Genomic DNA, 12,368 nt, shown 5'->3' with positions numbered 1-12,368 from the left:
CTGTGCGACAGGGGGTGGACAGGCCAAGGGAACTCACTCTCCACAAGGCCCTCTCCTACATCATGGGAGCCTACCACCACTCCCAGGAGACGATGGCAATGGTACTGGCAAAGTTTCAGGAGACCCAGCGCCTGCAGAAAGAAACAGTATATGGGCTTCAGGGAGGAACTACGAACCATCAGCTCCACCCTGGGCACCATCGTAAGGGGGCTGAAGGAACTCGTGAACACCAGGAGGGACACTGTGGCACTACAAGGGGCCCCTGACACTAGCCTGGACGATGAACTGCCCACCATCTCCGCCGGCGCTAGTGGGCAGGACGCCCCACCACAGGACCACCACACGAGCACCCCACCCCCTGCAGAGGGAGAACCACCCCGCAAACGGTCCCTGAGATCCAGGACAAAGACAGAGTACGATGCCAAGACCCCCGCCAAGAAATGAGACCACCCTGATTGTCATCCTACTGTCCCACTTTGTCACCCTGTCCATACTTAAACTGGCCCAGCTCCACTTCCTATGCCCACATGGGCAACGCACCTGTGAGATGCCATGGACATTCCTCCGCCATCAACCCTCACCATTTTACTACCCCCACCAATATTGAGCACTTAAATAAACACACTTAAAGCACAAAACAATCTGGAGTCTGTCTGTGATTTCGAAATAGTGTATTAGCAATTACAGTGACAAAATGCTCTTACAATTGTAATGTCAACAGACCTATGTCACACAGCTCTAGTCCATGAGGAATCTAAGCAGATGTCACACAGTGGGACCCACATCTGTGAAATCGTAAGGGCAAGTTACAACTCAGTGCCAACACACTGGGTGAAAAGGACAAACAGTAGAGAGGTAGTAGTGTTAAAGTACATGTAGTAGGCAGGTCTGTACTCTTACCTGTGTGTCACTGGAAATATTTCTGGATCACTGAGTCCCTGTTGTTCATGTCTTCTTCCTCTGCTTCCTCGTCTTCACTGTCCACAGGCTCCACAGCTGCCACAACACCGCCATCTGGACCATCCTCCTGCAGAAAAGGCACCTGTCATCGCAAAGCCAAGTTGTGAAGCATACAGCAGGCCACGATTATCTGGCACACCTTCTTTGGTGAGTAGAATAGGGATCCACCTATCATTTGGAGGCACCAGAACCTGGCCTTCAGGAGGCCGAAGGTCCGCTCGATCACCCTCCTAGTTCGCCCATGGGCCTCATTGTAGCGTTCCTCTGCCCTTGTCCTGGGATTCCTCACTGAGGTCAGTAGCCATGACAGGTTGGGGTAACCAGAGTCACCTGCAAATGGCGAGGGACAACTGTTAGACACGGACTAACCTGTAGGGATATCCCCAGACCCAGACAACCATTCCCACTGTCTTGCTCCCAGGTGCTCACCTAATAGCCACAAATGGTGCCTCTGGAGTTTCCCCATCACATAAGGGATGCTGCTATTCCGCAAGATGTAGGCGTCATGCACTGAGCCAGGGAATATGGCATTCACATGGGAGAAGTACTGGTCGGCCAAACATACCATCTGTACATTCATTGAATGATAACTCTTCCTGTTTCTGTACACCTGTTCACTCCTGTGAGAGGGGGACCAAAGCCACATGGGTCCCATCAATGGCATCTATGATGTTGGGGATATGTCCCAGGGCATAGAAATCACCTTTCATTGTAGGCAAATCCTCCACCTGAGGGAAAACGATGTAGCTCCGCATGTGTTTCAGAAGGGCAGACAACACTCTGGACAACACGTTGGAAAACATAGGCTGGGACATCCCTGATGCTATGGCCACTGTTGTTTGAAATGACCCACTTGCAAGGAAATGGAGCACTGACCGCACCTGCACTTGAGGGGGGATTCCTATGGGATGGCGGATTGCTGACATCAGGTCTGGCTCCAACTGGGTACACAGTTCCTGGACTGTGGCACGGTCAAGCCTGTATGTGATAATCACATGTCGCTCCTCCATTGTCGACAGGTCCACCAACGGTCGGTACACCGGAGGATGCTGCCATCTCCTCACATGTCCCAGCGGACGGTGCCTATGAAGGACAACAGCGAGCACAGAGTCAAACAACTCAGAGGTACGTACCCACAGTTTACACAGAACACCATTCATACACAAAAGGTGGCCTGTATGTGTGTTGAGTCTAGGCCTAGGTATGTGTGACGCAGTTGAAAATTAATCCATGTGGGCCCCTGAAATGGTGGCTGCCTGACCTCTAAAGTGGGACAATGGGATGTGAGGTAACTTCGCTGGCGTTTTGCACCGTCGCGGTAGGCGGTCAAAGACCGCGGCGCAATGCTGCATTGGTTAATTGGACCCTATGGGTCCCAGGAGCTAATGATGATGTACGCCGGCAGTGACGGTACGCACCGCCGTGGACGTGACCACCATTATCTATCTGTTCAATCACTCGATACCTGATCTTCGACAGGAGAGGACCTACACTGCAAGTGCTGCTGTGACCTCGGTCTGGAAGAGACAATGGCTCGAGTGTCTGGGGAAAGGGCCCCTGCCTTCACATCGGAGGAGTTGGAGAAACTCGTGGATGGGGTCCTCCCCCAGTACACGCTACTCTACGGTCCTACAGACAAACAGGTAAGTACACTGGGAGCATGCTGTATGGGCTATGCCTGTGTGGAGAGGGCTGGATGTAAGAAGGAAGCGGGGAGAGTGCAGAGTGCATGAAACAACGGTGAATGCATGTGCCACATGGCAAGGGTAGGGATGGGGGCCAATCACTTTGACGGTGCAGTTGGTAATAACTTACTCTTCCCCCTGTACATTTCATGTAGGTCAGCGCCCACAAGAAAAAAAAATATTTGGCGTGCCATCGCCAAGGACGTCCGGACCCTGGGGGTCTACCACAGACAGAGCACCCACTGCCGGAAAAGATGGGAAGACATTCGCCGCTGGAGAAAGAAGACGGCAGAGCTCAGCTGGGGATGGCCTCCCAACGTGGGAGGGGTGCCCGTCGCACCATGACCCCCCTGATGTTCAGGATCCTGGCAGTGGCCTACCCGGAGTTGGATGGGCGCTTGAGGGCATCACAGCAGACACAAGAGGGTGAGTACACTCTCATTCTGCTGACTTTGCGCGCAGTGGAGGGGACTGGGTGGGGGAGGTAAGCTGTGGGTTTCCCTAGGCCAGGGCGTGTTCCGTAGGCAAGGTCCCTCCGTAAGGCAGGCCATGTGGCACCCCACCCCGCCTCTGTAGAGTGCCAAGTACACCTAGTCATGCCCCTGTGTCATCTATGTGTGCAGATGTCATCCATAGCCTTGTAGGGCATTTCCCAGGAATTGAACAGGGAAGCCCAAGAGCGCGGCGTAGTGCAGGGGGCTTCTGTGCCTGTCGTGTCCGCCAACGGTAGTGGTAATGCATGCACTCAACATGTCTTTCTTCTGTCGTCGTCCCCCTTTTTGTGGACTCCCTGTTCTTGTGTGCATTAGCATCATCAGGCAGAGGAGCAGTGGCACTGGAGCACCAGGGGCCATGCATCCCACATGGCCATGGAGGGCCACACTACGGACTTCACCAGTGGGACGGAGGGTGAGGGGAGCTCCACGGCGGGGACAGGAGCTGAGACCAGGGACACAGACTCGTCCTCTGATGGGAGCTCCCTTGTGGTGGCGGCAACATCTGTGCCCTCCCATCTACAGGCACAGCCGCCAATCCCCCCTTCCAGCACCGCACTCCCAGTATCCCTTCAGCCTTCGCCCCATGCCCGCTCACCCGGGAGGGTGGGCATCACCTTCGCCCCAGACACCTCAGGCCCTGCCCCAGTCACCCCTGCTGCCCTCAGTGAGGAGGCCATTGACCTCCTCAGGTCCCTCACTGTTGGGCAGTCTACCATTTTGAATGCCATCCAGGGTGTAGAAAGGCAGTTGCAACAAACAAATGCATTCCTGGAGGGCATTCATTCTGGTCAGGCGGCCCTTCAGCGAGCTTGTCAGACTCTGGCCTCAGCAATGATGGGAGCCATTGTCCCTGTGTCTAGCCTCCCCCCTCCAACTTCCTCCACCCCGACCCAATCCCCTGTACCTCAGCCTACACATCCCACAGGCACTCACGCAAGCATCACACACATGCAGACACACCAACATCCACTGTGTCCCCCTCCTCCTCATCTCCCTCCTCCCTCCCAGTCCCGTCTACACTCACACCTGCATGCACTACCTCTACAGCCACTACGTCCCTCTCCAGCACACCCACCAACACACCCCGCTCACGTGCAGTCACCACCCCCACTACCATTCACACGTCCCCTGTGTCTTCTCCTAGTGTGACTGTGACGCCCCCTCCCAAGATACACAAACGCAGGCACACACCCACCCAACAGCCATCCACCTCACAACAGCCTCCAGCGCATGCACCTTCACTGAAAGTCAGCAAACAAACACCTCCTACAACCACCACCTGTTCCTCCACTCCCAAACCTCCTCCAGCTACCCGTCCCAGTGTGTCAAAAAAACTTTTCCTGTCCAACCTTGACCTCTTTCCCACACCTCCCCCACCCCGTCCGTCTCCTAGGCCCCGAACTAGCACCTCAGCCACAGCATCTCCGGGACCAGTGGTGCCTGTAGTCACCAGAATCTGGAGTGCACCAGCCACCAGGGCAGCCAGTGTGGCACGGAGCCACAGCACAGACAGTCCCCCACCTGTGAAGCATCAGAAGTTGGCCAGTGCCCGGCGGGAGAGGGGGGAAGACTCCAGCCACCAAAGCCGCTCCCAGGGGTCCCGGTGGGAGTGTGGACTCAGCTGTGACACCCTCCAAGTTGGGGAAGGGCCACAAGAAACCAGGAAAGTCTGGGAAGAGCAGCACGGCGGAGAAGACCGCCACCATCCCCGCTGCCCAGGAGGCCACCTCCAGCACCAGCCCAGCTGCCCAGGACAGGACCGCCAGCACAAGCCCAGCTGCCCAGGACAGGACCGCCAGCACAAGCACAAGCCCAGCTGCCCAGGACAGGACCGCCGGCACAAGCCCAGCTGCCCAGGACAGGACCGCCAGCACAAGCCCACCTGCCCAGGAGGCCACCGCCAGCAAAAGCCCCGCTGGGCCATGAAGGACCGCAAGCAGCTGAGTCCCTGCAATGGAGACCGCCGCCTCAACCACCGCTGTACAGGGCACTGCCATCTCAAGCACCGCTGAACAGGGCACTGTCGTCTCAAGCACCGCTGCACAGGGCACCGCCATCTCAAGCACCGCTGAACAGGGCACCGCCGTCTCAAGCACCACTGAACAGGGCACCGCCGTCTCAAGCACCGCTGAACAGGGCACCGCCATCTCAAGCACCGCTGAACAGGGCACCGCCGTCTCAAGCACCGCTGGCCCATGAGCGGCAAGGGCACTGATGCAACTGAGTCCGTCACGGGGTGAATGATGCACTCTGGGCACCATGCCCCCTCCAGAACCAGTGGAGGCTGTCATCCACTACCTCTGTCCTTAGCAGGATGAAGCACTCTGGGCACAAAGCCCCCACCAGAACCAGTGGAGACTGTCATCCACTACCTCATTCCTGGGCAGGATGAAGCACTCTGGGCACAAAGCCCCCTCCAGAACCAGTGGAGACTGTCATACACTACCTCTGTCCTTAGCAGGATGAAGCACTCTGGGCACAAAGCCCCCTCCAGAACCAGTGGAGTATCACATCCACTACCTCAGTCCTTGGTAGGATGAAGCACTCTGGGCACAAAGCCCCCTCCAGAACCAGTGGAGACTGTCATCCACTACCTCTGTCCTTAGCAGGATGAAGCACTCTGGGCACAAAGCCCCCTCCTGAACCAGTGGAGACTGTCATCCACTACCTCTGTCCTTAGCAGGATGAAGCACTCTGGGCACAAAGCCCCCTCCAGAACCAGTCGAGTATCACATCCACTACCTCTGTCCTTAGCAGGATGAAGCACTCTGGGCACAAAGCCCGCTGCAGAACCAGTGGAGTATCACATCCACTACCTCAGTCCTTGGCAGGATGAAGCACTCTGGGCACAAAGCCCCCTCCAGAACCAGTGGAGACTGTCATCCACTACCTCTGTCCTTAGCAGGATGAAACACTCTGGGCACAAAGCCCCCTCCAGAACCACGTGGAGTATCACATCCACTACCTCTGTCCTTGGCAGGATGAAGCACTCTGGGCACAAGGCCCCCCTCCAGAACCAGTGGAGACTGTCATCCACTTGAGAGTCTGTGGCTTTGCACTCCCCAGGATTGAACAGTGGGCAACCCACGCACTGTAGAGACTTGTGAGACTGTGGCTTTGCACTCCCCAGGATTGAACAGTGTGCAAACCACCCACTGGAGAGACTTGTGAGACTGTGGCTTTGCACTCCTCAGGATTGAACAGTGGGCAAACCACCCACTGGAGAGACTTGTGAGACTGTGTCTTTGGACTCCCCAGGATTGAGCAGTGGGCAACCTACCCACTGTAGAGACTTGTGAGACTGTGGCTTTGCACTCCCCAGGATTGAACAGTGGGCATGTGGCCCCCTCATGGATTTGGTGTCGTGCACTCAAGCGGCTGAGGTGCCCCCCCTTTCCCTACCCCTGAGGTGCCTGTTTAGTTGCTCTCTGATGCCCCTACAGTGTTCTCTCTGTCATGGTCGGGGATCTTGTTTGGGCCTTGCCCATACCGTGTGGTCCCAGTGTTCCACTGACTTTATTAGAGCACTGCCTGGACTACTATGCTTGGTATATATTTTGTACATGGTGTATATATATGTTTCTGCCTACTTGCTTTTAATATATTACAATGGTTACACTCATTTTCTATTGTCTTTGCATTCTTCCGGGGGATTTGGGGGGTGTAACTGTGATGTATTGATATGCATTGGTGTGTGTGTTGTGGTGGGTGAGGGTGGGGGTGTTGTGTGTTGCGTGTCCCTGTTTTTTCCCTCCCCCCCTCCCCTGTACCGTAGGTGCAGTACTCACCGTGGTCTTCACCGCCGGCATTCATTCTCCTGGTAGAGGAGCAGGAAGACTGTTGCAGGTAGAATTTGGAGTTCTTGATCCATGGCGTCCTCGTGGGGTGTGTAGAGGTGAGCGTTTTTCCTTCGGGATTCCTGTTTTCGCCGTGTTTTTATCTGCGGTGTATCTGCCCCGGAAAAGGTGGTGGATTGGCCTGTCATAATAGTGTGGGCGGTACATTGTCTCCCGCTTGTCTGTTGGCGGTGACCGCCGCGCTGTTTGTTTGTACCGCCGTGCGGTCGGAGTGTTAAAGTGGCTGTCTTTGTTGGCGGTTTCCGCCACGGTCGTAATTGCAAATTTTTTACCACCGGCCTATTGGCGGTCTTGCTGCCGCTTTAACACCGACCGCCAGGGTTGTAATGACCACCACAGTAACTTAAAAATATTTATCTAAATGAAACAAGACCAAAACGACAACAATCCACCATACACAAGTCAAGTTATTAATTAAAAAGCAAAAAGAGTCTTAAATCCATTAGTAAACAGATGAAACACTGTTAGCGTTGAAAAGTAACTGGGTCGCGTTAAAATAACACACACGGGCGAGTGTGCGCCGAAAAAGATAAGCAGTGTGTCGATTTCTCACCCGCAAGTGAGCTTGTGCGTCATTTCTCCTTCTTTGGTCGGACCGGCATGTGTTGTTTTTCCTCCCTGCAGGGGAGAGATGCGTAGATCCGGGAAGCACTCGGGTCCGGGCAGTCATTGCGTTGTTTTTCCACTCCCAGCAAGGTTTGCATTGAAAATCCTGCCGCACGGTGATAGCAATGCAGCACGTCGTTTCTCCAGCCGCGCTGCATCGATTTAGCCACGGAGCCAGCAGTGCGTCGTTTCTTCAGCCGCTCTCGGAGGTTGCGTCGGAAATTTCCCTGCACGGGGGTCTGTGCGTGGATGTTCAGGCTTGGTCTGCCAGCTTCACCTGTCAAGGCCCAGGAACTGGCTAGGGCACCACTTGGCAGGGCAGGAGTCTCAGCATGGAGTCCAGGTGCTGGCAGGGGAAGTCTTTGATGGCCCTGAGACTTCAACAACAGGAGGAAAGCTCAGGACAAGCCCTTGGAGATGTCTTCACAAGCAGGAATGCACAACAAAGTGCAGCCTTTGTCCCCTTCCGCAAGGCAGAAACAGCAACTGCAGGATAGCTCCACAAAGCAGAGTCACAGGCAGGGTAGCTATTCTCCTCAGCTCTTCTCCGGGCAGAGGTTCCTCTTGGTTTCCAGAAGTGATCTAAAGTTTGTGGTTTTGGGTGCCCTTCTTATACCCATTTTGCCCTTTGAAGTAGGCTTACTTCAAAGCAAAGTCTCTCTTGTTTGTGAAATCCTGCCTTGCCCAGGCCAAGCACCAGACACACACCATGGGGTTGGAGACTGCATTGTGTGAGGGCAGGCACAGCCCTTTCAGGTGTGAGTGACCACTGCTCCCCTTCCCTCCTATCACGCACAGATGGCTCATCAGGATATGCAGGCTACACCCCAGCTCCCTTTGTGTCACTGTCTAGAGAGAGGTGCAAACAGCCCAACTGACAGGGAATCCACAAACAGGCAGTCACAGAATGGTTTAGGCAAGACAATGCTCACTTTCTAAAAGTGGCATTTTCAAACACACAATCTCAAAATCAACTTTACTAAAAGATGTATTTTTAAATTGTGAGCTCAGGGACCCCAAACTCCACATGGCTATCTGCTCCCAAAGGAAATCCACGCTTTAATCATATTTAAAGGCATCCCCCATGTTAACCTATGAGAAGGAAAGGCCTTGCAACAGTGAAAACCGAATTTAGCAGTATTTCACTGTTAGGACATCTAAAACACATTAGTGTATGTCCTACCTTAAACATACACTGGTACATTTGCCAAGACGAATTGGCAGTTTAAAACTGCACCCACAGACACTGCAGTGGCAGGTCTGAGACATGATTACAGGGCTGCTAATGTGGGTGGCACAACCAGTGCTGCAGGTCCACTAGTAGCATTTCATTTACAGGCCCTGGGCACCTATAGTGCACTGTACTAGGGACTTACCAGTAAATCAAATATGCCAATCATGGATGAACCAATTACATACACATTTTGTAGAGGAGCACTTACTCTTTAGCACTGGATAGCACTGGTAAATTGCCCAGAGTAACAAAGACAGCACAAACAGAGTCCAGCACACATCAAAAACCTGGGAAACAGAGGCAAAAAGTTAGGGGAGGCCACGCCAAGGATGCTACGTCTAACACTATTCATTAGACTTTGGGACATTCAGATAGGCACTATAATATTAGTGCAATACACTGCACAGTTTATTTTGCACAACATATCGCTCCGTAGTAGGTTCATGGGGGAAATGGGGCTTAGTAGAAAGGCATGTCAGTAAGTGATGGGACCTAAGATAATAGAAACGTGATGTGTGATGTGTTGAGGAACCGTAGAGTTAGAAATACCAACTGGATCAATAGACAAGCCAGAGAGGTTAAGAAGGAAATTCTGAGGTTCTCCGAGGAAATCGTCTAGCACGGGTATCAATAAGTCAAGAAGTTGGTGTACCATTAATCACAAATTTCACCCAAGGGCTGTTTTGATTGACAGGGATAAAATTATTCACGGGGCAGTTGGCACCTTTCAACCTATCAAACACAATAGTACTGAGTTTTTAGAAAGTTGGGTGTCTAGTTGATCAGTTAGGGTGGGCGCATCTATAGTTATGTTAGGGCTGTCTCATTTCCAGTGTCTCAGTTCTCCACAACTGAAGCATGATGCTCAATTGAGGGGCTAGATTGCCCAACCCTTTCTCAGATTTCTACACGCTCATACTCCCCACTGACCATCACTACCATCTGTTCAATAAATTCCCCTTACGCATCTCCCTTTTACTGACTGTTGAAATGACTTGACTACATTTGTAACATCAATTTGGATTCATTTGGCTCATTCCATTATTGCACCACCACAAGAGTGGTTGGCAACAGAAACCAATTCAGATAACCCCTTGGTTTGCCGCTAGATGCAAATGGTGCAAAGTTGTCCCTTAACTTTCATTAACAGTCCCTAAACAAAAGCATCATCAACTAAATCCTAATCTTTTTCTGCAGACTTGGCAATACCAAACTACCTCTCAAAGACATCTTTCAGTTGATCTAGATAGCCTGTATTGGATTCTCCCTTGTTCTGTTTACAATTGGTAATTTCAGTCCAGTTGGCCTTGACTGGGCATATATCCATTAAAGCATTTAACAACCCATCTTTTGCCGTGGCTAGAGCAGCATCATCAGGGGGACATGACATGGTGAATTAATTTGTTCCATCAACCGATCTCAAACATCACTGGTTGCAACCAGCAGTAACAATTGAGTCACATAAGTCCAATTAGAAGTCTATCACTTCTCAAGTCCCTCGTAAAAACCTCATAGAATTCTTGTGAATGTTAGGGAATGGTTTCCTGATATTACCTAGGTCAGCTGAGGACCATGGGATATGAGCAGTAACCATTCCTTCAGGCCCAGGTCCTCTCAACAGAAAGAGGTTGTTTTGGTGAGTGTCGCGCTCAATATCAATAGAAGATTTGTTAATCACTAAAGGGATTTCAGTAGCTTGCCGACTTGCCGTCAGTCTTCTCCTGGGCAGGAGACTGAGAACGAGCACTGCTGGACTAATGCCTAATACCTGTTAGGTGCATAACAGTGTGGCTTTGCTGGAAAGCATGTGATCTGGTAGAGTTTGACTCTGCTCTCTGCACATCACCCCCCTACTGCTCAACCTTCATTCATGCTGCCAGTCAGGTGTCTTGCTTACCCTGCTGCATTTATTTGTGCATTGTTTGCCTGCCCCCAAAGCTGGTTGGTCAGCTGACCCTATCCTGTTTCCAGGTGCTTCTATGGGAGGTCTTCAGGCACTGGCTGCTAGCACGAGGAAACTCAAAATGTCCAACACCTGCTCCTTTTCTGTCCTGCTTAATCTTTTCAATCCCATCCCAGGGGTTCTTTTTCTCTCTCACTCTTAGGAAAATATTGAGGCATCTGCCAGCCTTCTACTGCATCTCATTCCATGTAGGAGGTAGGGTAGAAATGAAAAAGGGTGAGGAGGGAGCTTTACAGTTATTTCTCAAACTCTTATCTTGGAGGAAAATATCATGCACACCGACCCACGTACGTTTGGAATTCTCATCTCTGCTGTGAAGCGAGCCTAGGTCCAGGAGCAGCTAGGTTAATGCAACTCTTTCACTCGCACTTTTATCCTTGCAGCGTTTGGTCCAGGTCCGGGCACTCATGCCTATCCTCACTATTTCTAGAGTGCATGTTCTCTTTACCAGGGGTTAGCACTCCTAACACTGCATTACCTATCTAGCCCGGTTCGACCTGCCCTCATTTACCCGGACAACATCCGGGCATTTCTAAAAACGAAAGAGAACAACATCATTACACTTGGCACTCCATTGAATTTAACTGCTCTGACATTGTCTGAACTAATCTGTGGATCGAGTGCTAGGTCATTCTCCACCTTAGTTTACCTGAAGAAATCTCTCCCTTTCCTTGGTTCCTGGGATTGTCGTGTGGAGTCCACTTCAGGTCTCGCTTCCCCCCTCAGCCGAATGTTCGTGGTTCCCAGCCGAAGCACAAGGTTTTTCAAAATAAAATTAGATCTCCTGCATACTTTGAGTAAAAACCTTTTTTAATGCAAAACTAAACTGTGAAATCGCCAGATTGAGTGACACATGTTTTACCTTGCTATAGCAGAGTGGTCATCTACTTCTAAATCCACCCACTATATAGATTTTTATTTATTTTTAAAGACGTTTGCATATATTTGGCCAGAGCAGTTAGATCATTATAGGCTTAAAGCATTCTCTGAAAGGGTGCCAGTGGTATTCAGAAAAGAAACAAGAAATGTAAACCTTTGAACTATTTGGGAATCCTCACTTCTTAGAGCTGCCAAGCATGAGAGTGAGATTAAAAACGTAAAAAGCGGCAGAGCCTGTGCAACAATAGTTAGTATGAGCAAAGGAAAATATGTCATATAAAACTGTAACATTAAGGTAAATGTGTAGGAAATTGCCCCTTCTGGCATGGTTAACCCCCACGCTTTTTGCCCGAGATTGATGCTGACTGAGTGTGCGTTGAGATCCTGCTAACCAGGCCTCAGCAGCAGTGTTCTTTCCCTAAACTGTTAGCACACCCCTGGCAAACAGCTAAGTCCCTTGTAAAAGGTACCAGTGGTACCAAGGGCTCCCAGAGAGGGTCCCTAAGGGCTGCAGCATGTATTGTGCCATCCTAAGGGACCCCCATACCAAACACATGCACACTGCCATTGCAGATGGTGTGTGTTGGCGGGGAGAAAAGGGTAAAGTCGACATGGCATCCCTCCCTGGGTGCCATGCACACAAACCACTGCCTGTGGCATAGGTAAGTCACCTCTCTAGCAGGCCTT

Source organism: Pleurodeles waltl, chromosome 4_1 (genome assembly GCF_031143425.1).
Source record: "Pleurodeles waltl isolate 20211129_DDA chromosome 4_1, aPleWal1.hap1.20221129, whole genome shotgun sequence".
NCBI lineage: Eukaryota > Metazoa > Chordata > Amphibia > Caudata > Salamandridae > Pleurodeles > Pleurodeles waltl.
Note: the sequence above shows the minus strand (reverse complement) of the source record.